The sequence below is a fragment of the Leptopilina boulardi genome, unplaced genomic scaffold (assembly GCF_019393585.1).
Source record: "Leptopilina boulardi isolate dan_hultmark-lab unplaced genomic scaffold, ZJU_Lbou_2.1 LbouV2_228, whole genome shotgun sequence".
NCBI classification, from domain to species: domain Eukaryota; kingdom Metazoa; phylum Arthropoda; class Insecta; order Hymenoptera; family Figitidae; genus Leptopilina; species Leptopilina boulardi.
Window position 1 is genome coordinate 326223 of NW_026137783.1, and position 26218 is coordinate 352440.

Below are 26218 nucleotides of genomic sequence, written 5' to 3' on the forward strand. Positions count from 1 at the left end.
TATTTTCTTTGGGTTAGGTTTTTCTCCTTCGCTACTAATTATGTGCCCTAAATAGGCAACTTCTTTAAACAAAAATTCGCATTTTTCTGGTTGTAAACTCAGGTTTGCTTCTTTTAATCTTTTTAGTAATCTTCTTACCTTTTTGCCATGTTCTTCAAGATTTTCAGCATAGATTACTATGTCGTCTAAATAGACAAACAATTCTACTCCTTGTAATCCTATTAATACTTGATCCATTAGTCTTTGGAACGTAGCTGGTGAATTCTTTAGTCCCATGGGCATTCGTATGTATTCGTAATGTCCGTGAACAGTTGAAAAGGCAGTTTTTTGTCTATCAATGGGATCTAATTCTATCTGATGAAATCCACTGGCTAGATCGAATACTGAGAAGTATTGGGCTTGGCCCAAGGAATCGATGATAGAAGTTATGTGGGGCATTGGGTAGAAGTCACCCACGGTCTTTTCGTTAAGTGCTCTAAAGTCTATTACTATTCTCCACTTTTTCTTACCTGTTCCATCAATCTTTTTAGGTATAATTAACAAAGGAGAGTTATATGGTGAAGAGGAAGGACCTATAGCACCTTCGGTAGACATTCTTTCTATGACTTTGTCGATTTCCTCTTTTTGTGAAGGTGAAAATCGATACGGTCTTGTATGAATGGGTATTTCATCTACAGTCAATATTTGATGTTGGACTCGGTTTGTTGGAGTCAGTGGTTCTCCTGGTAAATGAAAACTTTCCGGATATTCATTTACAATTTCTCTGACATGTTCCTGTTCTTCTGCATTTAGATGATTGATTCTCAGGTTGCTAATAATGGCTGGAACTCTATCTTCTGGTGGTTCATATTCTTCTTCTGATGGTTCTCTTTCGGATTCTTCTCCTGGTAATTGGTAATAATCGAAAGGAATCAATTCTTGGGGCGGAATTTCTACTTCTATGTCTTCTAATGTTGTATTTATGGCTAAAATGTGGAAAACCCCATCTCTATTAGTTACTACTCCTTCTCCTATTAGTAGTCCTTCTACTGTATTAATCATTGGTAAATATCCTTCTGCTATATCTTTATTTTTTACTTCTATTGGTATTACTTGTCTTTGTCTTGCTTTTATTGTTAATCCTCTTCGTTTATTCTCCTTATTTTCTACTAAATTTTCCCTGGCTGCAATTGATTCGTTGTCCTCGAAAAATATAGGTTTTGTGGGATTAGTGTGGGTTACCATGGTGTTATGCCAAAAGGATATTTCGACTTTTTCTTGTCTGAGGTATTCTCGGCCTAAAATTCCATCGGAATGAATAGGAAAATCAGAAGGAACTACTTGGAAAGTTATTGGTTTTTTATTGAATGTTATTTTAGTAGTTCCTAGTGTCGGTATTTTTACAGGATTGATTCCAGCAATGTGGATTGCTTCATCTTGTCTAACGATTAATGACGGTTGTAAAACACATAATTTTATTAGACTAACATCAGCTCCAGTGTCTATTATGAACGAAGCCTTAGAATTTATTATTTCCGGGGATGTTAGGGATATTACAGGGGATTCTCTGTTTATTTTTGTTTGCAAGATTCTTCTTGTCTTTGCAATATCATTACTTGGGCTTGACGCTCTTGTTTTTCGGGGCTCGTCGTCGCGTCTGTTCGGCGAGTCTGGTTTAAGTTTAAATTTTTATTGTTATTTAGTGCAGGAGATAAAGCGCGTGGGGACGTTCTAGCTCCTCCATGTGAACTTGGATTATGTCCATCTGTCCTTGTGGAAGGTGGATAATATGGATAAGGATTATATGGCATATATGGATGTGGATTAAAATGCGTAGGATATTGAGGAAATGAAGGATAATAATTTGAAGTAGAGGGTTGAGGATTATAAGGCTATTTTAAAATTCCTGTCGGATTAGGGGATTGAGAACGTGGCCTTTGTTGTTCTTCTTGTGGGGTGAAACGTACTCTTGGGCTGGGGCTTCTGTCCCGTGGTTCGTAGTCGGAATTTCTCATTCTATAATCGCTCGGCTGCTGATACCGTGAAAAATGATAATTATTGCTATAATTAGGCACTTGATGTTGATGTCTGGATTCGTATTGTAAAGCTGCCTTAAATGCGTCTTCTATTTTCATTAAATCTCGGGCTTCTATCATTCCTGAAATTGCATCCGGAAGTCCTCTTATAAAAGCTTCTAACGCGCAATCGTTTAAGGGTTCAATCATGTTTCCTATTTTATCTGCTTCGTATTATTCTTCAAGGGCGGCTCTAGCTCCTCCTAATAATAGGGTTAATCTATCATAAAATTCACTTACACCTTCATTTCGACCCATACGAATAGTGGATATCTCGTGTAAGTACCACGAATAAGATTTTCTGGGCGCGAATCTTTGTTTTAAATGATTAATTAATTCGTCAATGGTATCAAATTTCTTTCCATGTGTGCTATCACGAGCAGCACCTTTCAATTTTGATAAAACAACTTTTACAAATTGATTCTCGCAATTTTCAGGAATACTAGATTCTCCATTAATTATATCTTGAATGAAATCTCTTACAGGAATATTTTTGACGTCATAAAAAGGAATATGCATAACTCCCTGTTGTAACGCGAAACATTCTGCCATTGAGGTTACCATGGCGTCACTTAAGGTTCTGTTAATAGTGTTTGCTTCTTGATCGTGTGCCATTGTGTTTGGGGGATTAATAATTTTCATTAAATTTTTGAAAAATCTCTTGCTTCGTTTATTATATCAATTTTAAAAGGTAAACCTAATATTCCAATTATATTTGTAAATCCGGTATATTTTATTGTTTGAAATTCTACAATAGTATGATTAATGCAAATGTCTGTTTGACCTGTTGTAATAATAGTGTCGTCTCTAAGTGAATAACGGTGTGATTTGTTAATTCCTAAAATAGGGATTAGATCTTTTCTTTTAATTAAGTTTATTGGTAGAGAAGGATCAAATATAAATCTTCCTTCAAATTCTTTGAAAAATATAGATTTAATTAAGATAGAAGGGTATAATTCTTGATATCTTTCAATAAAATAGAAATATGTACTCATAGGTAAATTTTTATTTATTATATATTTTTTTTTGTGTGAGGAATGCTTAAAGGCTTAAGCCTGTAGCTAGTCCCTGGCGGATTGGGAAAACCGAGTTGTAACCGAATTGGGTTACGATTCGGTTACGATTCGGTTACGTTTCGGTTCATTGTGAAATAATATCGTTAATTGACGAAATATGTAGTAAATAACTATTAGTAATGGTTAATATACATTTAGAGAGCTTATTTATGCAATAATAATAATAAATTAAGATATAATTAATTAATAATAAGTGTTTTAAGTGTACAGTGCATACAGTTGTTGAATTACCATATACATATATGTATATTACCATTAGCGGCAGCTGTGATACGCGCGTTAAACCCTAGATGGCGTTAAGGATCACTTTTTCGAATGAATTTCTAAAATTAAGCCCTTGAGTGTCAAATGTGTAAGTGAATATATAAGTTTTAAAAAAATAGATCAATTTATTAAAACAACTTTTTTGATTTGTACAAATATAAAAAATAAATTTTTATAACGAACAAAAATTTTTTTAATGAGAAAAAGTTTTTTTCAAAATTAATCTTTTTTATTTTATTGAAGAAAAAGAAATTTTATTAAGAAAAAAATGTTTATTTTTGTTATTTGTTTAATTATTATTATTGTAATTATTATTTAAAATTATTTTTGTTATTTGTTTAATTATTATTTTTATTTTCATCAATAAAATGAGAAAGATTAATTTTGAAAAAAAATTTTTTCCAAAAAAATTTTTTATTCTTAAAATAATTTTTTTCCTCAATGAAATGAGAAACATTAATTTTGACATAAAAAAACTTTTTTTCCCTAAAAAATTTTTTTTTTCTGATTAAAAAAATTTTTTTTCTCAATAAAATGAGAAAGAATAATTTTGACACAAAAAAAAACTTTTTCTTATTAAAAAAATTTTTGTTCGTTATAAAAATTTATTTTTTATATTTGTACAAGTCAAAAAAGTTGTTATAATAAATTGATCTATTTTTTTAAAACTTATATATTCACTTACACATTTGACACTCAAGGGCTTAATTTTAGAAATTCATTCGAAAAAGTGATCCTTAACGCCATCTAGGGTTTAACGCGCGTATCACAGCTGCCGTTAATGGTAATATACATATATATGGTAATTCAACAACTGTATGCACTGTACACTTAAAATACTTATTATTAATTAATTATATTTTAATTTATTATTATTATTGCATAAATAAGCTCTCTAAATGTATAATAACCATTCCTAATAGTTATTTACTACATATTTCGTCGATTAACGATAATATTTCACAATGAACCGAAACGTAACCGAATCGTAACCCAATTCGGTTACAACTCGGTTTTCACAATCCGCCAGGGGTAGTTAACGTGACAGTTGTCGCAGCATGAACGTCTGATTTGATTTGGCTTGAACTACTGTGAGAGAGTCGCGAATGAATTAATAAGTGATTAATGTCAATGAGGATTATTATGCCGCGACTTTTAAATTATAATGACCTCTTATAGTTTTATGTTGCCTTGTGCGTTCAATCACGAAAAACTTTATTTAATGCTATTTGTTTATTAAAGTTTATGATTAATTAATTTAATAGATTATTAATAACGTAATGAATAATAAGGATAACAATTGTTAGTAATTGTTGTAAGATTAATTAAAGTTTTCAAAAATGAAATTCTTTAGGATCTATGTTTAAAAAGGATCGCCCTAAAATACCTGTTAATTCTGTTTGATTAATATTTTTAAATGTATAAAATTTTACAAATTTACCGGCAATCAATATATCTACTGTACCGGAAATGTTTATTAATCCAGGAGATAAAATAAAATCTCTAGCTCTGTTTATGAATGTGGATGAGGTTATGTGACTTTCTTCGATAAGATTTATATCAATATTGGGATTAACTATAAATAGTCCTCGATTGTTTATGATATCTTTTGATGAAATATGAATATTGGGATAAACTGCTGTGTTAAATACAATATTATTTGATAGATTAGTTTCAGACATTACCGAATTTTATTTTCTAGAGAAACACCTTGGTGTTAGAAAGGAAATACAAGTTTGAAAGATTTGCTGTGCAGTTCGTTCACGTCTCAGTTGTAATATTTCGTAATCTAATGCCCAATTATTAAAATAATCAGTGCTAAATATTATGTCCAAAAATGGCGCACCTAAAATGCCAATTATTTCAGATTCGGTATCTATGTTCACAACCCCAAAATTAAGGGAAAAATCATAAAAATCTATTTTTACAACACCTCTTGTCACAACTCTATTTCCACGAGCGAAACGTATTTCATTCGTATTAATATAAACGGTTGATGATAATTCTTTTTCTTTAATTAAATTTATAGTTAAAGTATGATCAATAATAAATTTTCCTTTGTTTGATTTAAAAGAAATAGCAATTAATTCAACACTTGGATATCTATATCTATTATATTCAGTATTAAGAAAATAACTATTCATTTAATTTATTGAAATTTGATTTTTCTTTAAAGACAACTTCGTTCGTCTTTGGTTGCCCAATAAATAAAAGCGAAAATAAGATTGAAAATAATGTACAAAATGATGTAAATTTCACATGGCATTATAGTTACTTTTTATTTATGAAATATAATATAAACTCATTAAAATTATGTTAAATAACAATATTTTCTTTTTATTAATAAAAGTATATTTGAATAAAATTACATATGTTATATTATGATTTATACTAATAATGTGTTTATTGTTTCTCTTTAGTTTTATTTATGAGTTTTTCTGTTTTCTCCAATAAATTTTCAAAAAATTGAGAAAATTCCTGTTGTGTTTGAAACGTTTTTAAACGGTTACAATTTTTGAATCTTCTTTGTGTATTTTTTCCTCCTCTATTTCGAGATTTAATGATGGGTTGGTTAGAATTTTGCATAATTATCTAACTGAAAAGAAAGACATATTGTCTTTAGATTGAGTTTAATATTAATTAAATTTTATTATTAATTACAGTATATGTATTAATGTTAATAAAATATGAACAATATAAATTTATGTATAGCTATTACATGTAAGTAAAAGAATAGTGTAATTCTTCAATTCGCCGTGCGGCGTAAAAGAAGAGTGACAATTGATAATTACCTATTCAGGCCTAAAATCAATTACAGTTATTTATTAATATGTATTATCAAGATTCGCCGTGTGGCGTAAAATTGATAAACACAAAATTACAATTAATTAATGCTGACGTAACTCGCCGTGCGGCGTAGAAACGTCAAAATTGCAAAGTTAGAATTCGCCGAGCGGCGTAAAACAACTCTACAATAAACAATTAAATTTTATAATACATCAATTCGCCGTGCGGCGTAAGAGATGAATTATTATTGAAAATTTCCTATCAGGCCTAAATTCAATAATTTTCAATTGTGTGTGTTTTTAATTTACAATATTGTTTGTAAAATAATTAACGTTGTTATAATGTTTAAAGGAATATTTTAACAAAATTTATTGTGTATTTATGAAAGGATATCAATACCCATCAATTGATTCTAATTATTTTTCTTTTCAACTTGCACCATAAGATTGAATATACAATCGGAAAGAATTTAGTTTCGAAACACTCCTAAACCGCGAGCAGAAACTGTCAATTCTAAGTGTTGAAAATTTAACAATTGTCACGATAATCAGATAGAACTTTATTGATTAAAGAAAGAACAATTAAAGTATTTATACTTCCTGACACATTAATAAAAATTGAATTTCTCTTTTTGAGTAATTATTTTAACAAAAGTGGAATCCCACCGCTGCCACCAAATCAGCTGTCACGTCCCGAGCTAAGGTAGAATTTATTTATTATTTATAATAATAAAAAGGAGATAAGTTGCTGATTAATCAGGTTGGTAAAGCCTGATATTTATTTTTAATGTAGGATCGCGTCACTTCCTCAAAACTAAGGGTTTTGTGTTAAATAATTTAAGAGAGATATTCCTTTTTATGATTGACAATTTATTATAAACATTTGTTAATTATAAAAGTACTTACAATTGATGCGACGATACAGTAATGTAACAAGCTGCAACCAGGATTACAGAAGTGAGTCTCTGGATGCGTCGTAATTATTAATGATACAGTTCGCCTTTACTACACCTTCACAATTTTGAATATTACGACAATTAAGAATTGTTTAAATTCACACTAAAATGTTGTTTTAGAATTACAATGAAAATATGAACTTTTAAATAATAATAAGAAATTAAGAAGTTCACGAAATTCACGATTAACAGCAATGAGTGATAAACAATTACGAAATCGAAGGGCCGAATTTAAGACACCGTTCGGGCAGAAACTCGTCTGAACAATTGACATTTTGCAATAGAAAAACTGGGGTTTATATACTACATGATCTTTGTTCATAGGGGTAGAATTGTCACGTATAATTTGCAGACAGCGCAATTATCACGTACAATTTTCATTTAGCGCAAAAGTCACGTACATTATTTATTAATAGAATTATAATAATATCTTAATTAATTTATTAAGAATTTAGTTTATTGATTATTAATTATAAAACTATCTTTTATATTTGTTAGATTTTTATCAATAGTTATTGATTGATATTTGATTATTGATTTATATGATATTCTATTAATAATTAATATACATATATATTTTTATTATTATTATAATATAATTAATATTATAGAAGTAATGTAATGATGATTGTTTAAACAATTACGAAATTCATTAAAAATATATGGTTGCAGTTAGTTTGTAATTTCGGCATCTTATACACATACATCATTACTTGATAATAGACCGACTAACGATTAGTCATTCATATAGTCACAGTCGGTTTCTTACCGAGATTAATGTAGATAATTAACCGACTGTAATCTTTTGTCTATTAAATCTTGATCGATAATAAAATCTTTTATATACTGTAAGAGATTATACATTGATTATAATATTTAAGAATTACTTATTATTTTAATGACATATGCTTGTATTCGCATATATTAATAATTATGATATATATATAATTATTATATATATTTATTCTAACTCATATATACCAACTTTATTATAATTAAAGCTATTGTAATGTTGGTTGCCTAGTTGTAGGCGAATTTAATAATTGAAGAAAAGAATTTGTTATATCGGGATGTAACAGGGCCTGTTGCCATGCGATTTTTAGCTGACTTCACATTTGACGGAAGTTAGCAAGTAATTTCGAGAATTGGAATTAAAATTATTTCCAATAACAATAATTAATAAAATTAATATGTTATCCTTAAAGGATTATTAATTGGAAAATAGGAATTTTCCTTATAGGAAAATCCTTGGTACGTTCACTGTATATGTATCTTTAAAAATATTTAATTTTTAAAATACATCTTTTAATTTGGTTTGAATTCCAGTATTGGGTGAAATATTTTAATTTCATACCCAATTTTGATCTGGAATTGAGCAGTAGCATAATTCAAAATAAATACACGTGCTTTTAATCTGACAGCACTGTATGGCATAGCTTGTAGGCTTGGACAGAATAAGAGAGGTAAGGGGAAGGAATAAGTGAGGAGAATAAGAGTGTAATGGTACTGTGGAATATAGCGTACCATGTAAGCGCCTATAACCCGAACTCATATGTATAGGTGCCTGTAGCGTATAATCCAAAGGAGTATGCTAGGTGGAAAGAGACGCACGCTCTAATGTAACTGAGAGAGAAAGATTTGCTGGTACATTGTATCTTCTTTCTCTCTCGCGCTTTGCCGAGGGATGCGAGGGGAGCTTCCACTGAACGCGTTCAGTGATGACCCCCACTAGTCAGCGCGGAAATATTATTTTAATTTCGATGCCAAAAATTATAATTTCCTAAATTTGGTTCAATTAATTCCAAATTTTGCGGTTGGTTTAATTTGATCCAACTAATTATATATCTTAAACAATAACATTGATAATAATAATATATAGGTATGAACATAAGGATATATGCGTAAATATCCATCCCATAACATTCTCATAGGTACGCGCATGGATAACCAATGGTCCGCGATGCTTTACAGGTTATCCGGATTAACATCGGTGTTTATCGTTCGGGAACGTTGCGGCAAGGTTTATTGGATTTAGAAAATTAAATAGAATAATAATTTCAAAACCGCAACTTTCCCAAAATTTCCGTTCGCTAGTTACGTTGTTTACAATCTGGGAACTTTGAGAAAAGGTTACCTGAGCTCGGAAAGACCTCGCAAGCTTCGTTTTCTACTCGCAACCTTCCCAATTGGTAACTTCGCTGTTTATGGATTGGGAAGTTTGCACCAAGGTTTTAAAGCCTGCGGCGTCGTTCCGAGTCCGAATATCATATTTTTATAATTTTACTTTGAGTAGTTCCTGAGTTATTCACGAAAAACACCAAGAGGCTCGCCGCAAGGTTCCGATGGTACTACAATACACGGGGAGCTCGTATCTATGCTCCTTCTCAATATTATAGACCATTAATTATCCCATACGTATAAAAATAATTAATTATAATTTCAGGGAAAGGTCACCAATTAATTATAATTTTAGGGAAAGGTTAATAACCCGTGTCGGCTTCAAGAGCTAAAATAGAAGAATTTTAATTTCGAAATATAATTTTAATTTCGAGCGTTTAGCAATTGTCTCATGCGAAGCTATAGGTGAATATACCGGGGATGCTGACGCATGGAATTCCTGGTAATTGCGCGAACCTTGGACTTGCTTAGGAAAAATAAAGCGAGTCCAAAAGAAATTGCAATTAAATTATTGAGAAAATATTTCATAATTAAATAAAAATAATGTAAAAGTTTTTGACGTTCCAATAGATAAATAGTAAAATAAAAAAAAATCAAATAGATAATAAAATAAAATAATAATTGTAAATAATAAAATATCGGTAAATAAATAAATAGGAAAATAAAAAAAAAAATAATCAAATAAATTATAAATAATAAAATAATAAAAAAAATAATTAATAATCCAGTTAATGTCGAATATTAATAGACATAATATTAATAATAACAACAATATTATCATTTTAAAATAAACAAAAACAAAATATGAATAAAATTAATAATAATGAATAAATAAATAAATAAATAGTAAAATAAAAAAAAATCAAATAGATAATAAAATAAAAAAATAATTGTAAATAATAAAATATCGGTGAATAAATAAATGGATAAATAGTAAAAAAAAAATCAAATAAATTATAAATAATAAAATAATAAAAAAAATAATTAATAATCCAGTTAATGTCGAATATTAATAGACATAATATTAATAATAACAACAATATTATCATTTTAAAATAAACAAAAACAAAATATGAATAAAATTAATAATAATGAATAAATAAATAAATAAATAGTAAAATAAAAAAAAATCAAATAGATAATAAAATAAAAAAATAATTGTAAATAATAAAATATCGGTGAATAAATAAATGGATAAATAGTAAAAAAAAAAAATCAAATAAATTATAAATAATAAAATAATAAAAAAAATAATAAATTATCAAGTATAGTGTTGTCGCCGTAAGAAACAAGTAATAATATTATTTTTATGAGTTGGTTACCTGCTTATGCATTAGTTTTAAAGATCTGTGCAATAGTCCCCACTCTTTACAATACACACTCATACTTCATACTGTCGACACCTCCCCCCTTTAAACTATCGATGATTTTCAAATTAACATTTATTTAAAAATTCGATGCAGGTTTCCTTCTAGGAGGTTTCGAATGTAATTCAAAATTTAATCCTGGTAGATTTTTCTCAGTAGCTACAAGCTGCGTTGGACCTGTATTGTTAAAACTACGATTTGTATAACAGTTCTCAATACAATATCTTATTAAATTTAAAATACACTGTATAATTCCCGTTTTAAACATTATATAGAAGATTATAATTACAATACTTGCATATCCTATGTACTCTAAATACGTCAAAGACTTTTCTGCCCAACTCTTAAATCTTTCATGTGTCTTTAATTTATCTAGCATCGCTTCGGTATCTTCCGTACTAATTTTCGCTTCTTTTATTCTATCTAAATTAAGAAATCTTGGTAATTTTGGTAATTTATCATTAATTAATTTTAAATCGTCTTTCTCAAAATCTAATTCTATTGTGATTTTATCCTCAAAGTATCTACTTATATTTTTCATCTGTTTATTAAGATCTAGCTTTATTTCATTCGTATATAGCTTACATCTATTCCCTGTTATTAGATAAGTACCCAATTTTTTACCATTATAATTATTATTTTCGCATACTATATCTATAACTGTTTCTTTTACAAATATACATATATAACCTGTTTCTGTTTTCATAAATGTTTCATCGCTGAGTAGTAATGGAGATTTTAGACAATTTCTGTTAGACATTTTTATTAAATCCGCGTCACAATTTTCTGTTTGATATATTAAATAATTCGGTTGATTTCTCTTACAAATTTTATAGTCTTCTATATTACTACATTTTTCTAAATCTGTCTTGTCAATCGGTACGTATTCAGTTTTCGTTTGCAAAATATATTCGTGATTTGGTAAAAACACCATAGCTTGACCATTAATTATTCGTTCTGGAATTGGTAAACTTCTTACTATTGTCATTTCTTTTTCATCTAAAATCGGAATTTTAATTATGTATACTAAGTGATGATTTTTTATAATTGTAGTAATTTCACTAATGTCTATAATATGTTAATAGTTTCTTTCATCGCTTTCGACGTGATATTTAGTCCTAAATTCCTTTTCAAATCCATCAATTGTTTCATGCAACATTCTAGGCGTTAAAATTTGGGGGTTTATAATTCCATGCTTCCCTAAATTAATTGAACTTATTGCTAAATCTATGTCGTCGTTCATTTCTTCTATTAACGTTTCAGCTATTAATAATTTTTGTTGAATAAACAAACTTTTTTTGTTCTTATTTATTTCTGCTTTCATTTGGTTTAGTATATCGTAGTCTGCTACAAGTTTATTTTCTAAGAACTTATAATCTTGAGATGATGAATCTAAGATCATTTTTATTACTTTAGTATTGTTTTTAATTGCTTCATTTAAGACCTTATTATCATTATATAATTGATCGAATTCTTTATTAATTATATTTAATTCTGAATCGCTTAATGTGCCAAATGATATTTTTGATGCGTCTCCTATTACATTTAAAAGTCCTCTTTTAACTCTTTGTTTACCCATTATGTTATATAATAGTGATTCCTTTTTTCTTAAACGACAAATTTAGAAGAAATAGTTTTAATTTCGTAATTTTCTTGACATTTAGTCATGCAAAGATGACTAACCTGCGTTAACACTTTTTGAATAACAACTATTCTATCTTCGGTTCTTGTAATGTTTATCATAATCATCAATTTCCATTCCCCTGAATATAAATACAATTTTCCTATTTCTTCTTTATATATATTGCCTTTTAATTTCGTTATATTATAATCAGTTTCTGCTACAACCAGCCCGAGGCTCATTATCAAAATCTTCATCAAGATCGCCATTATTGTCGTCATCCAAATCGTCTTCTTCACTATCTAAAACAAAATATTTCTTAATATCTTCCCTATGAACCTTTTGATTATTTTCTATTGTATATGTATTTCCAATTTTATGTAAAACTATAAATGGTCCTAACCACAAAGGGTCTCCCTTTTTTCTCATATGATTTCTTATCAATATTTGCTCCCCAACTAAAATTGTCTTTTTATCAGTCAGTATTTGTTTGCTTTGAGATTCATTGATTTTTCTTCTTGCAACATGTAATTTGTTTTCGTGTTCTAATTGTTTTAATTCGTTTTTCTTTACGAGATTTGTTATTTTGTTTAATGTTTCAAATGCTTCTCTTGCTTTTCTGCCATTTTGTAGTTCAAATGGAGAAAATCCTGTAATCCTATTTATTGTCATATTGTATGTTAACATTGCTTTAGGTAACTCTTTATCCCATTCATCTTTTTGCGCATAAATACTTAAATATTCATTAATCTTCTTGTGTGATCTTTCATTCTTTCCATTACTTTGTAGGTGATAAACTGAAGTCTTTACATGTTTTATTTTTAATTCGGTCATTAGATCTGAAAATTCGTTATTAATAAATTCTTTCCCATTGTCTGTTAGTATTTCTAAAGGTTTACCGTTCGTTTTTAAATATCCTTTCCACATAGCATCTATGACTAAAGTTGCTGATTTGTCCTTCAATGATTCTAAATGCACATATCTAGTTAAAAAATCTTAAATCACTAAAATATATTTATTTCCGCTGGTAGTTTCATTTAATGGTCCCACTATATCGATTGATATTTTATCATTTGGTCCTTCTGGTATGTCTAATTCTTCATAATATTCTTGTTTTCTTTCATTTTGTTTAAATCGTTGACATAAATCACATGTTTTGATGAAGTCTTTAACATCTTTTGTAATGTTGGGCCAGTTTGTCATATTTCTTATCTTTTGTACTGTAATATCTTTAGAATAATGTCCTCCTAATATTCCTTCATGTGCTTCTGCTATAATTTTTCTTCTATTCGTTTCAATGTGTTTCTTTATTAAATATATTTCCTTGTCACCTCCTTTCCATATTTTAAAAAGAATCCTTTTTCTAAAAATTCTGATAATATTCTGTAACTTCTTCTAATTCTTCATGATCGCTGTTTAATTCATTCTCATTTAAGGGTAAACCTTCCTCTCTTCTAACTGGTTCTTCCATAGCTAACAATCTTGTTTCAAATCTTTCCAATTTTGCAAGAATTGTTTGAAAAAGGTCATTTGAACTTGTTGATGTTTCTGGCATGATTTTTAGAATATTGTCTAATTTAAGTCTGTCAGTCAGTGATATTGAAGGGGATGAACTGTCTGTGTCTATAGTTTCGTTTTCCCTACTTTCTCTAAATGAATTTAAATCCAGTTTGATTTAATAAATTTCCTATATCGTTTCGTACAATTTTATTTTATAACCGTTCGCGTTTTCTAATTTAAAATTTCATTTCTTGCAATCCTGCTACAAGGAGTACACAAGAATATGAAATTTGTTTTTTTTTGTTTATTGACGATGGAAATACTGATAAAATCACGGAGTATACCAACGCTTTAAAACAAACTTAGCCACACCCTATGAAGGTCGCCGTTCAACGTACGTAAAGTGGACTTATACTCTTGTTCTAAAAATTCGTAGTTTTTGTTTTATATACCTTACTTCAATGTTGCTTTTGAATGTTGGTCTGGATCGTAGTACTGGAAAATCTCGAATTCTGTTTCGTATACTTGGATAACTCTCTGGATACCTCTCTGTAAACCTGGATATCTGTATCGCTGCTTGGCTAACACTCTGGATAACACTTCGTAGATATGGATATCTGGATCGCTGCTTGGTTAACACTCTGGATAACACTTCGTAGAACTGGATAACTCTCTGGATACGTCTTTGTAGATCTGGATAACTCTCTGGATATCTCTTTTGTTGATTCTCTCGTTCACTTTGAATTATCACTTTGTTTATCTGGAACTAGTTCTTGGTTCTGGATATTTAAAATTTGGATGAACTTCCAAATAATTTTAAATATTTCACCGCTGCCACCAATTATGTTGTCGCCGTAAGAAACAACTAATAATATTATTTTTGTAAGTTGGTTACTCAACTGAGAACAAACTCTTCTTTATTTATTTAACAAGCAAAGTACAAAAACTTGGAGATAATCAATCCTTCCAAAGCTTCACTGAGTCTTTTTGGAAGACAATTTACTAACCGTGCTATCACTTTGAGTAGCGACTAATTAATCTGACCACACCTGCTTATGCATTAGTTTTAAAGGACTGTGCAATAGTCCCCACTCTTTACAATACACACTCATACTTCATACTGTCGACAATAGGAAAATAAATAAAAAAAATATATATATATATAAGTATAATAACCTTCGTTTTTTTATTAATTGAAGAAGAAGATGTTGATGGGGTTGGAGATGTTGATGGTGTTGCAGAATTGTGAGGCAGTGCATAATCTAAAAAATGAAAAATTATAATTTAAATTAAAATGTTTATAAATATAAAAAAATATATTAGACATAATATTAATAATAACAACAATATTAATATTTTAAAATTAACAAAAACAAAATATGAATAGAATAAATAATAATGAATAAATATGAATAAATAAATAAATAGATAAACAGTAAAATAAAAAAAAAAAATAATCAAATAGATAATAAAATAAAAAAAATAATTGTAAATAATAAAATATAAGTAAATAGATAAATAGTAAATTAAAAAAAAAATAAGCAAATAAATAATAATATATTGTTTATTGTTTGTTTATTGACTCTTGTTTTACCACCAACTGTGGATACAAGGGAGTTTCGATAATACATGAAATAATAAAAATACTAAATACACATCTAACTTTCACACATGCGCAAAGATAAAATTTTATGTAATACAATAATAAAACTTTTAATCACTCTACGATCTCTCGATGACAACACTTCTAAACAATTATCGGTTGAAGACAAATCGCTGCCCACTTTGTCGCAAACAGAAACGAATAAATGTCTACATGCCGGGCAGGTAGTGATAATATGGTGTAAGGATCCGTTTCTAAGTTGCAAGATGCACATACTACGTCGGGATGGAAGACGAATTTCCTTTTATCAAGAATGATTCTGCATACATGCTTATTAATAAGTCTAATCTCAGCGAAAATTCTTTTAAAAAACATCGGCATGCGAATAAGAAGGTAGTGCTGTGTGTTAGGTTGCAAAGGTAAATTAGGATAAATTAATAAGCTTCTCGATAGGTTGCGGCAATTTGCATCTTTAGCTATGAGATAATTTTTAAACTTCTCCAACAAGGGTTCACTGTTAAATGAAGAAAATGACTCCGGATTTATATTGTCCCATAAATAATCAGGTACTTCACAAGGCTTAAGAAAGAACAAATTAAGTTGGTTAACCCAATTATACCTATTATGTGGATCACTCTTTGATAATTTGATTAATTTCTGTAAACAAAGTTTGGGGTAACGAGTGTGATCCATATTAAATATTTTGGTTACCCAAGAAATGGAGTCCCTAAAAATCCTGTAAGCCAAGTGGATGGCACCCGTCTCTAGTCTAGTTGCATAATTTGGGGTACAAGTTGGCAAAAATAGTAACCTTTTCAAAAAGGAAAGCTGAACCTTCTCCATTTGGTTCGAAAAACACAGTCCCCAAATTACCCAACCATAACTCAGAGCGCTCACCACAAGACTTTGAAATAATCTCATACAAGATTCCCAAGACTCGATCTCCAGAGTATGTATAGTTTTAAGGACAGAACCAACTGTTGTATTAGCAGCACTAACAGCCCTACTCGCAGCCGGATAGAAAGATCCAGATCTATGAAACGTGACGCCCAAGTACACATACTCGTCTACCACCTCAACGTAGCTCTCTCCGTATTTAAATGAGACAAATTTCCTTGCTGAAGAATTTGCAGATTTCGTAAAAATTACTACTTTAGTTTTTTCGGTGTTAACAATTAACTGGTTCTGTTTACAATATAAGTAAAGAGCATTTAATTCCCTATTAAGTTCAGTCGATGTATCGGAGAGGAGAACATAATCGTCCGCGTACCCTAACATGAGTATTTCGTTCTCGCTATTTATCAATATGCCTCTACAACCCAGATTAATAAAGAATTCCTCAAAGTCTGATATAAACATTAGAAAAAAGTTAGGGCTCATCACCTCTCCTTGGAGAACTCCCTGTGTAACTTTAACATTCGCAGTCATTCCCTTAGAAGTTTTAATACACGTTGATGCACAAGAATAAAAATTTCTAAAAATATTAATAAATTTTGAGCTCATACCGAGCGAGTATAGTTTATTCCATAATAAGAAATGAGAGACAGATGGGAAGGCCCCCTTGAAGTCGATAAAAGCTGCATAAACTACTGCTTTCGGAGTACTGAGGTGAATCTGTATGGCAGCGGTCAAATTAAACAAATTATCCAAACACCCTCTGCCACCCCTAAATCCAGCCTGAGACTCCGGAATCAGATTGCACGATTCAGACCATGAGCGAAGGCGAACACACAGAATTTGAGTGAATATTTTCGCTATACAATTAACTAATGTTATCGGCCTATAATTTTCTGGATCTTTAAGATCACCTTTTTTGTATAGCATAATAGTCGACAATTGACCCCAATTCTTGGGTACTTTTTCATTATATAAAATTTTATTAAAGAGATAGACAATATATAAAATCCAGTTTTGCGGAAGATTTTTAAAAAAACTATAATCCATACCGTCCATACCCGGGGCCTTCCCTGATTTACATTTGTTCAAACATTCAATAAATTCATCCACCGAGATTTCGTCGTCGAGTATAGGGACATAACGTTTTAAAAATTTTGATTCCATATTCATAGTAGAAGAAGGGTAACATTTTTGTAAATAGCCAAACCATGTATCAATTTCAATAGAGGATTGAGAAGACAATTTATTTCGAGAAGCATTGATAACCTTCCAGAATTGGGAGGAGTTACTGCAATTATTTATTGCTACAAATCTATTATTTTTGAAAGTTTTTTCTTTTAATTTTAAGAATTTATAGAAAGCATTTTTTTCCTTATGATAAAGACTTTTTGAGGATTCCGAAAACCCGTCCCTTCTGCAAAGCCTCAATGCATCTGTCACACTTCTTTTCACAACCCGACACTCATTGTCAAACCAAGGCTTACGCCGAATACCACCTCCGACGAAGGGGCGTTTCCACATTCCCACCTCGAAAGCTACATCGCACATCGTAGATATAACATTTTCATTGAGAAAATCTATTCCCCCGTCTAGAGTGGACACTTCCCCCCTCCAAGACATGTTAGAAGTAAAAGCCTCTGCCTTATTTGAATTAAATTGAAACTTAAAAGGGACATTATAATCTGAGTCAGAAGAAGTAGGGGAAACCAACTTTACAAAGATAGGGAAATGATCCGAACACGTTGACAGATGAAAAACTTGTAAATCTTGTATAAATGGAAGAGCTTCTGCAGAACACCAAACGAGATCATTCGTACTGGCTCCGAGTGAGGACATAAAAGTAAAATTCGCAGGAGAGTCACTTTTAGTACGGCCGTTCAACAGCACAAATTCCCTTGTCTCCATATTACCGGTAATAATTTTACCCTTCCAGTTAGAAACCTTGTCCAGAGAACATCTTTCGGGTGATAAGAAATCATTACACTGGAGAAAACTCGCGCTTAACTGGTTTAAATCTCCCACCCTGCAATTAAAATCTCCTCCAATAATAATCGGAAAGTCAGTATTTAAATTCAAAAGATTAAAATTTAAATTATCTAAAAAAATGTCTATATCTTCTGTCGGAGAAATGTATAACAAACCTAAGATCCAGCACATGTGAGACGAAGGTTGCGTTACCTTGACCAACAGTTGATTACAATTCGAAAATAAAACCTGGATAGAAAACAAGTTAGAATTATAAACAATTAATAATCCTCCCTTGGCTCTACCCAATTTGTAGGATCTCCTAGCCGGCAACGAGACGAATTTGTATGGATCACTGAAAAGACGAAAATTTTCGGTTTCCACCCAGGTTTCACAAACACAAAGAATGTCATAGGGGCCTACATGATCACTGATATCGTGTAGATTTTTTATTCCGTGGACATTCCAGAAAATTAGTCTGCCATAAAACACTCTATCGACTTCTAACGGATTCCCACTGTATTGAAATAAACCACTCAAAAGTTGGGGGGGGGGGTTTGTTGCTATTCTGCCTCCTTTGGATATAATCTCCTTGAGGTAAGTTGACGTTTCGCATTTGGGGAAGCGTGTTTTTGTATCGGGGTTTCAACGGTAATAAAATTCTTCATGAAATTCTGAAGAAGATTTCCGCCTTCCTTGGATAATTATTACTTTATATTATTACTCATAAATAATAATATAAATAAATAATAAAATTTTAAAAAGTTATAAATTATTAAAAATTACCATTTTTAATTATTTTTTTCTTCGAATGGCTGGACGGATGTAATTTTCTCTCTGTATAAGAAATTAAGGAATTATTATTATAATAATTTTATTATTATTATAACATATATTTATTTATTTTATATATATTGAACAATATTCTTTATTATTAAAAAAATTATTATAATTAAAAACTCACTTTTATTGTTGCCATCCATGTTGATCTTTTTTAAATGTTTATCAGAAGTCAAATGATAGGTTATTGACAGTTAAACAAATAAATGTATTTTTTTTAAGTTCTGTTGTCAAATTCAAGTTGTACATTATTTTTAATTTTATTTTTTAATTTATTTTTTTAATTAAAATTTTTCTCTGCCTGTATGAAATAAATAAATAAAACAATTAAATAATAATATATAATTATAATTAAATAAAATAATTAATTTGTATTAATAGTTATAAACAAATTTAGTTTTTTAATTTTTTACTAAGATTTAAAAAATCGTATAAAATCCTTCTAATATTTATTAATCATCAATTAGAATATTAATTATTATTCTCTTTTATATTGATATTATTACTTACTTTATTATCATCCATTTTACATTTGAATTTTTTATTGATGTAACAACCTCTAGAAAAAAAAAATTAATTAACATTAAAATAATTAAAATAATATTATTAATTGTACTTTCTGAAGGATGAGATATTAATTTTCAAGAAAAAAATTTTAAACCTGCATAATTTATTTGTTTATACAATTTGCATAGGATAAATTTTTTTTGTTATATCGCTTCTACAGAATTTTTTATAAATGATTCACTAGTTTTGGCATGTTAGCATAATTTTTAAAATTTGATATGAAAAAGAAACGATTAAAAACACATATTTTAAATTAATTTTTTTAAACGCTGTATAATTTTGAAAAATTAAACTTTTTTCAATTGCATAATTAGGCTAATTTTAGCGCATAATGCCGCATAATCGTGTATATTTTAATCGCATAATCCCGCATAATCCGGGTCTTTTATATTTTCTTTTGTTTTGTTATTTTCAAAAAATAGATTATATGCATTAATTTTCATCAAAAAATAAGTATATCAGATACAAATTTTTAAGCAAATATCCTGATTTGTGTTTGTATGCATATAACTTAATTTTGTTGCCATGATATTTCTCGAATGGTTTAACTAATTTTTATGAAAATTGGTCAAGTTTTTATTCACATTACTATGAAGGATTTTTGCTGTGATTTTCAGAAATACTGAAACCAATTTTCATAGCACATTTTTTAAATAAAAATGTTTTTCTACTTAAAATGCATCAATATAAAAAATATTCCTTGATTTAAATAAATTGATAAATTAACATAGAGTTTATATTTTATTAAAATTGTGACGTTCCATGAGGAAAGGGACCTTAGCTGCAATAGACGCATTTTCCAGAAAAGGTATTTAAAGTAGAGCGTCCCTGATTGGTTGAGACCCTCCATCGAAAATCAGCCCCACCACCTTACTACTACATCGTTCCTACAGCTCACACTTACGACAAGTATACTAGTAGTAGTAGTGGTGGGGATGGTTTCTGTAGTCCGTGCTGGAACGCGATTAACATGGTCATGATTAATGCTTTATAACAAAAAAACTAAATAGAAAAGTACAATTTTTAACTTTTGTATCTGAAAGAGCAACTCAAGATCTATCGACTGATATCAAAAACTCAATTTTCATTTTTTTGCAGCTAAGGTCCCTTTCCTCATGGAACGTCACAATTGTAGAACTAATTGTAAATTTACGGTTTTGAAAAATTTTCGATTTTTCACCTTAATTTAAAAAATTTTTAAATTTAACATTTTAACTTTGTGCAAAATATTATACCTTGAAATAGGCATTACAGTTTTTAATGAGAATCCCCGAATATCAATCTGGATAAATTTTTCACACCCCTACGAGGAACTCAAAACATATAGGGGTATTTGCTTAAAAATTTGTAACTTAATATACTTTTTTGATAAAAATTACTTTATATAACTTATTTTATGAAAATGAAAAAACGTCACGAACATAAAGCTTTACTAATGACAAGGCAAAAGAAAATATAATAGATGCAAACCAATTCTGGGTTCATGCAAAAATATATAATTGAAATTTCCGACATTACATGAGTAACATACAGGAAGAACAAATTGAGAATAATGATAAATAGGCATCGAATATAGTTTTATTCCTCGAGCAGTTTCTCTTTCTCCCACCATGAATTAACCTGCCAATCAGGTTGCTAATTCACCCCCACTCTTTAACTAGCTTAAGAGAGTCAATATATTTCTTATAATTATTTATTCTGAATTTGTTTTTCGTTTGGGATGGACATATAGATTAGATCTGCGCAGCTTGATTTACGAGCTAGGAAACTCCTGGTGTTCTACAAATGTTTCTTGAGAATATACTCCATATTTCGCTACTCAAACAGAACATTAAGGAGAAAAGTCTCAATTTCATGGACATCGCTTATAGCATTAAATGTACAGTAAAAACAATCGGCCCTTTTCAGGGCCATCAATATTCATAAGTTCGAATTCGTTCATTGACCAAAATAAACGTTTTTTTTACTTTGAGTACCTGTCGAAAATAAACATTTTATTAACTTAGATTTAATCAATTAATAATTATATAATGAGGCGGCTTGGGATGGTTTTATGTTTCTAGAAATTTTTTTGAAATTTCTTTTTTGAAAAATGTATATTTTTAATTCTTTTTTTATAAATTTGTAAGTTTATATTTTTTGATTGTTGCTTTTTTGACATAAAATACGTTACATTTTATAACAAATTACATAAACTATATGAAAAGCCGGATGAAATATGAATTTTTTTTGTTTTCATTATATGGATACTTTTCTTGTTCGTTATAATTTTTTGTAACCAATTTATGGTAACATATTTAGTATTGTAATAATTTTTAAAAATGTGTTAAGTTGTATGTAATTGATAGGCGTTTGCAGAGATAGATTTTTAACATTAATGTCTTTGAAATATTTTATAATAAAAGGTTCAATAATAGGTTTATTGATTTGTATTTAAATATGGTTATTTTAATTTTAAATGTACATAAATGTTTTTAAACATATAATGCAAAAAGTCAGGTTTTTTCAAATTCAAAAATGTTTATAACTCTAAATGAAGTAATAGTAAAATATTCGTTAGTAGGTCAAAAGATGCGTCTGGAAACATTCAAACAAAAATTATAGAGAAATATCTATAGGTGTTATGTATTCCTCAGTTATAGGCAAACAATTTTTCTTTTCTAATTAAAAAAAATGCACTTGATTCCGGACAACCTGAAATATATTTATTGAAAATTCAAACAGATATCTCTTCATAAGGGTTTATTTCATTAGACAATGAACTTAAAAAACGATTCATTAAAAGGTTTTTTTTATTTTTTATGTATATTTTTCTCAAAAATTCACAAAAACGCCGTGTTTTTGAGAAATTTACCCATGTATAAAAAAGCAGGGGGTAGAAGTACGAAATTTTAAAGGTTTATTCTCTTGTTTTTTTGAAATAAGGAATCGAATAATATTTAGTTTTTTAAAATCGGTTCAGTAGATTTCGAGAGAAGCCATGCATAAGTTTGAAAAATTTGTTTTCGAGAAAAAACTTTCATGCTGATCGTTCTGTCATCATGTAGCGCTTATAATGACGCATTAGTTGGAAGTGGACAGAATGATGAGCATGAAAAGGTCTACAGGCGAGTAGGTAGGCGTGGCCTAATCGTCAATTGCAAGAGTCTAATACCGGAAAAGCATAGAACTTCTGCAATCGTAGTAGCATAAACTAGGTACGATCTCCGCATGGCGTCAATAATTATAACAGATTTTTTCAATTCTTCAAGTTCTTCAGAAGGATTTTGATTTGCAGCTGATAAAGTATAAAAATGCATTAGCATATAATACAGCAAAAATTAAATACAAAAACTATATTTTTTTGAAAAAAATCGATGAGTATGTCAATTGAAAAAAAAAACTTTTTATGTTTAAAACTTAAAAATTTGATAGTAAAAAATTAAAAAAAAATTTCAAATTTTTAAAAGTACGTTTAAAAACACACGTTTTAAAAAAAACTTTTAAAATTGATGCCTTTTAAAGAAATTATAAGCATTTAAAAGTTAAAAGTAATTAAAATTCTGAAAAATTTATATCTCGAAAACGGCTTGCTAAAAAAATTTGAAATAATTCGTGAAAGCTATAGTCTCAATTAATACTAAAAGATAAAAAATCGGAAATGCAATTCCATATGGACTTTGAATTTGGCGTGAAATACATCATATATATAATATATACTTATATTATAAATATAATAATAAATTATTATTATAAATTTTGCGAGGAGCAAGAAAAACCTGACCTGATCACAACTGCGAGAACGTCCTTTAAGTCTTCAGGCAAGCTAAAAGAAGGCGTGGCTTAATTGTCAGTTGTAGAACTATCATACCGCAAGAGTATGGAACTCATAAAACTAGACTAAGTTCGACACACCTTTAAAGTATACAATACTCTCATACTAAAAACACATGAATTCTTACATCAAGCGTATGAACAATTCATACTAGGAAAGTATGAACCACTTTCATACTAAAAACGCATGGTTTTTCTCTCCGTGAACTTTTAAGCGAAAAAAAATCGATTTTTTTAGAATTCTAAACCAGAAAGTCCCCTTAAAAGACTCTACAATATTAAAAAAATATATTCGTAGGTGTTCTAACATTATTTTAAAGTTATAGTCAAAAAACGATTTTAAATAGTTATTTATGTGGCAAGGGCGCAAAAGTAGGGGAATCACGCGAGTCGAGATTCCCCTATTTGCACCCATGTCCCATACATAATTTTTTATAACATTTTGTGTCAAAAACTCGACTAAATTGCTGTGATGGAAGGGGAAAGTGTGCGTAAAAGTACGATTTCTTCTCCTTTTAAGCACTAGTGCGTAAAAGACGGCGATTTAGTCGAATTTTGACGCAAGGTGTAATAAAAAAAATATTGAAATGCAAAAAAATAATAGTTAATCTTCATTAATAAGGCTCTAAGTACTCTCATTATTTATTCGCCAGTGAGACTTACAAATTAACAAAATTTATCCCTCAAGCTCTCATAGTATTAAAGAAATTGTTTTGTACACACATACACACACGAAGTAGCATTTTTGAAACATGTAATTTATTGATGTCTGAGAACGAAAAACATAAAGATACATTAATAAAAAAATCAAATTCGAAAAATTTTGATATTGCATTGATCTTTTCAGAAGGTAGCAATAAGTATTTTTTTATTTTTCATAAAGATTTAAAAAAAACATTCCAGTAAAAAAATCTTTGGTTTTGATTTATACTTTATACTTTTGTGTATTTTAATGCTCTGATTACGAAAATCATAGTGATAATACCTAAAAATTTGATTTTTGTTGTGAAAACCATAAAAAAGTTTTAGAATTTTTGGTTTTTAACGTTTGTTGGGTAGAATATGCAATATTAAAAAAAACTTTCAGACAAAAGTCATTTTAATCATAACCCACACAGCACCGAAAGTTTCCTAAACCTGTATTAAAGCTGTGCGTGCCAAGTTGGAAAAATTTACCGTAAAGCTTAGCACAGGTTGTGTAAATATGTAAATGTCCGCAATTGAGTAAATGTTTAGCGTAAAACTGTACTGAATCTTTAAATTACGTATTTAGTACAGGTTTAGCGTAAAACTGTACTGAATCTTTAAATTACATATTTAGTACAGGTTTAGCGCAAAACTGTACTGAATCTTTAAATTACATATTTGGTACAGGTTTAGCGTAAAAGTTGCCTGAACATTTAAAATAAATCTTTTGTAAAGTTTTATCATAAAATTTGCTTAAAAATTAAAATTAAATCTTTATTAAAGTTTTAGTGTCTGATGCATAATGGTAAAATTACTTAGCAAAAAGCTGCCAATCCTAAGTGGATTGCAGAAAAGAGGTAAAAATAATTTAATTTAAATTAAATAATTTTAATTTATTGAAATTAATGAAATTTTTATTTAAAAAAGAACATAAAAAGTATACAATTTTGAAACAAAAAATTATAATTTATAAAAACTTCTTTTTATGAGTGCATTTTTTTCAGATGTTGAGGAGATTTTAAGGATTCACCATATCACTACCATTAATTAATTTAGTAATAAATATATTTGTGTTCATTGTATTTAAAACTTTTTTTTATTATACCATTTCCCACTATACTAGTTATTTTTTTATTTATATGAATTGATAGCATCATTTGCAGTTAATATTTTCCGCTCAGTATAATTTTTTTATTGAAAAAAACATTATTTCTACAAAAAACTTTAATGCAATGTAATTAACACTTTTTGTAGTTTAATTTCGCACTAAATATTTAATAAAGCTTTAATTTAAATTTATAGACAATTTCTACACTAAAACTGTAATAAAGATTTAATTTTAATTTTTAAGCAAATTTTATGATAAAACTTTACAAAATATTTATTTTAAATGTTTAGGCAACTTTTACGCTAAACCTGTACCAAATATGTAATTTAAAGATTCAGTACAGTTTTACGCTAAACCTGTACCAAATATGTAATTTAAAGATTCAGTACAGTTTTGCGCTAAACCTGTACTAAATATGTAATTTAAAGATTCAGTACAGTTTTACGCTAAACCTGTACTAAATACGTAATTTAAAGATTCAGTACAGTTTTACGCTAAACATTTACTCAATTGCGGACATTTACATATTTACACAACCTGTGCTAAGCTTTACGGTAAATTTTTCCAACTTGACACGCACAGCTTTAATACAGGTTTAGGAAACTTTCGGTGCTGTGTGGGAATCGATAAGTTTCAGAAATATTTCATTACAGAATTGTTTTCAAAATTATTAAGTAACTAGCGATGTATTCCTCGCTCGCTAACGCTCGCTCGGTTAAAATTAAACTTATTGTTGTTTACTTATTGTAGTTTATGTATATTATATATATAATTTATGTTTTAAATTAATATCTTATTAATATTGTATAAAATTTATCTTAAAATTGAATAAAGATGTTACATAAAAATAGTTTGTAAGATTTTCTAAAAGCATATAAGCAAAGTATTTTGATTTATTTGAAAATAATAGAAAATAGATTTTTCAAGGACGGTGTC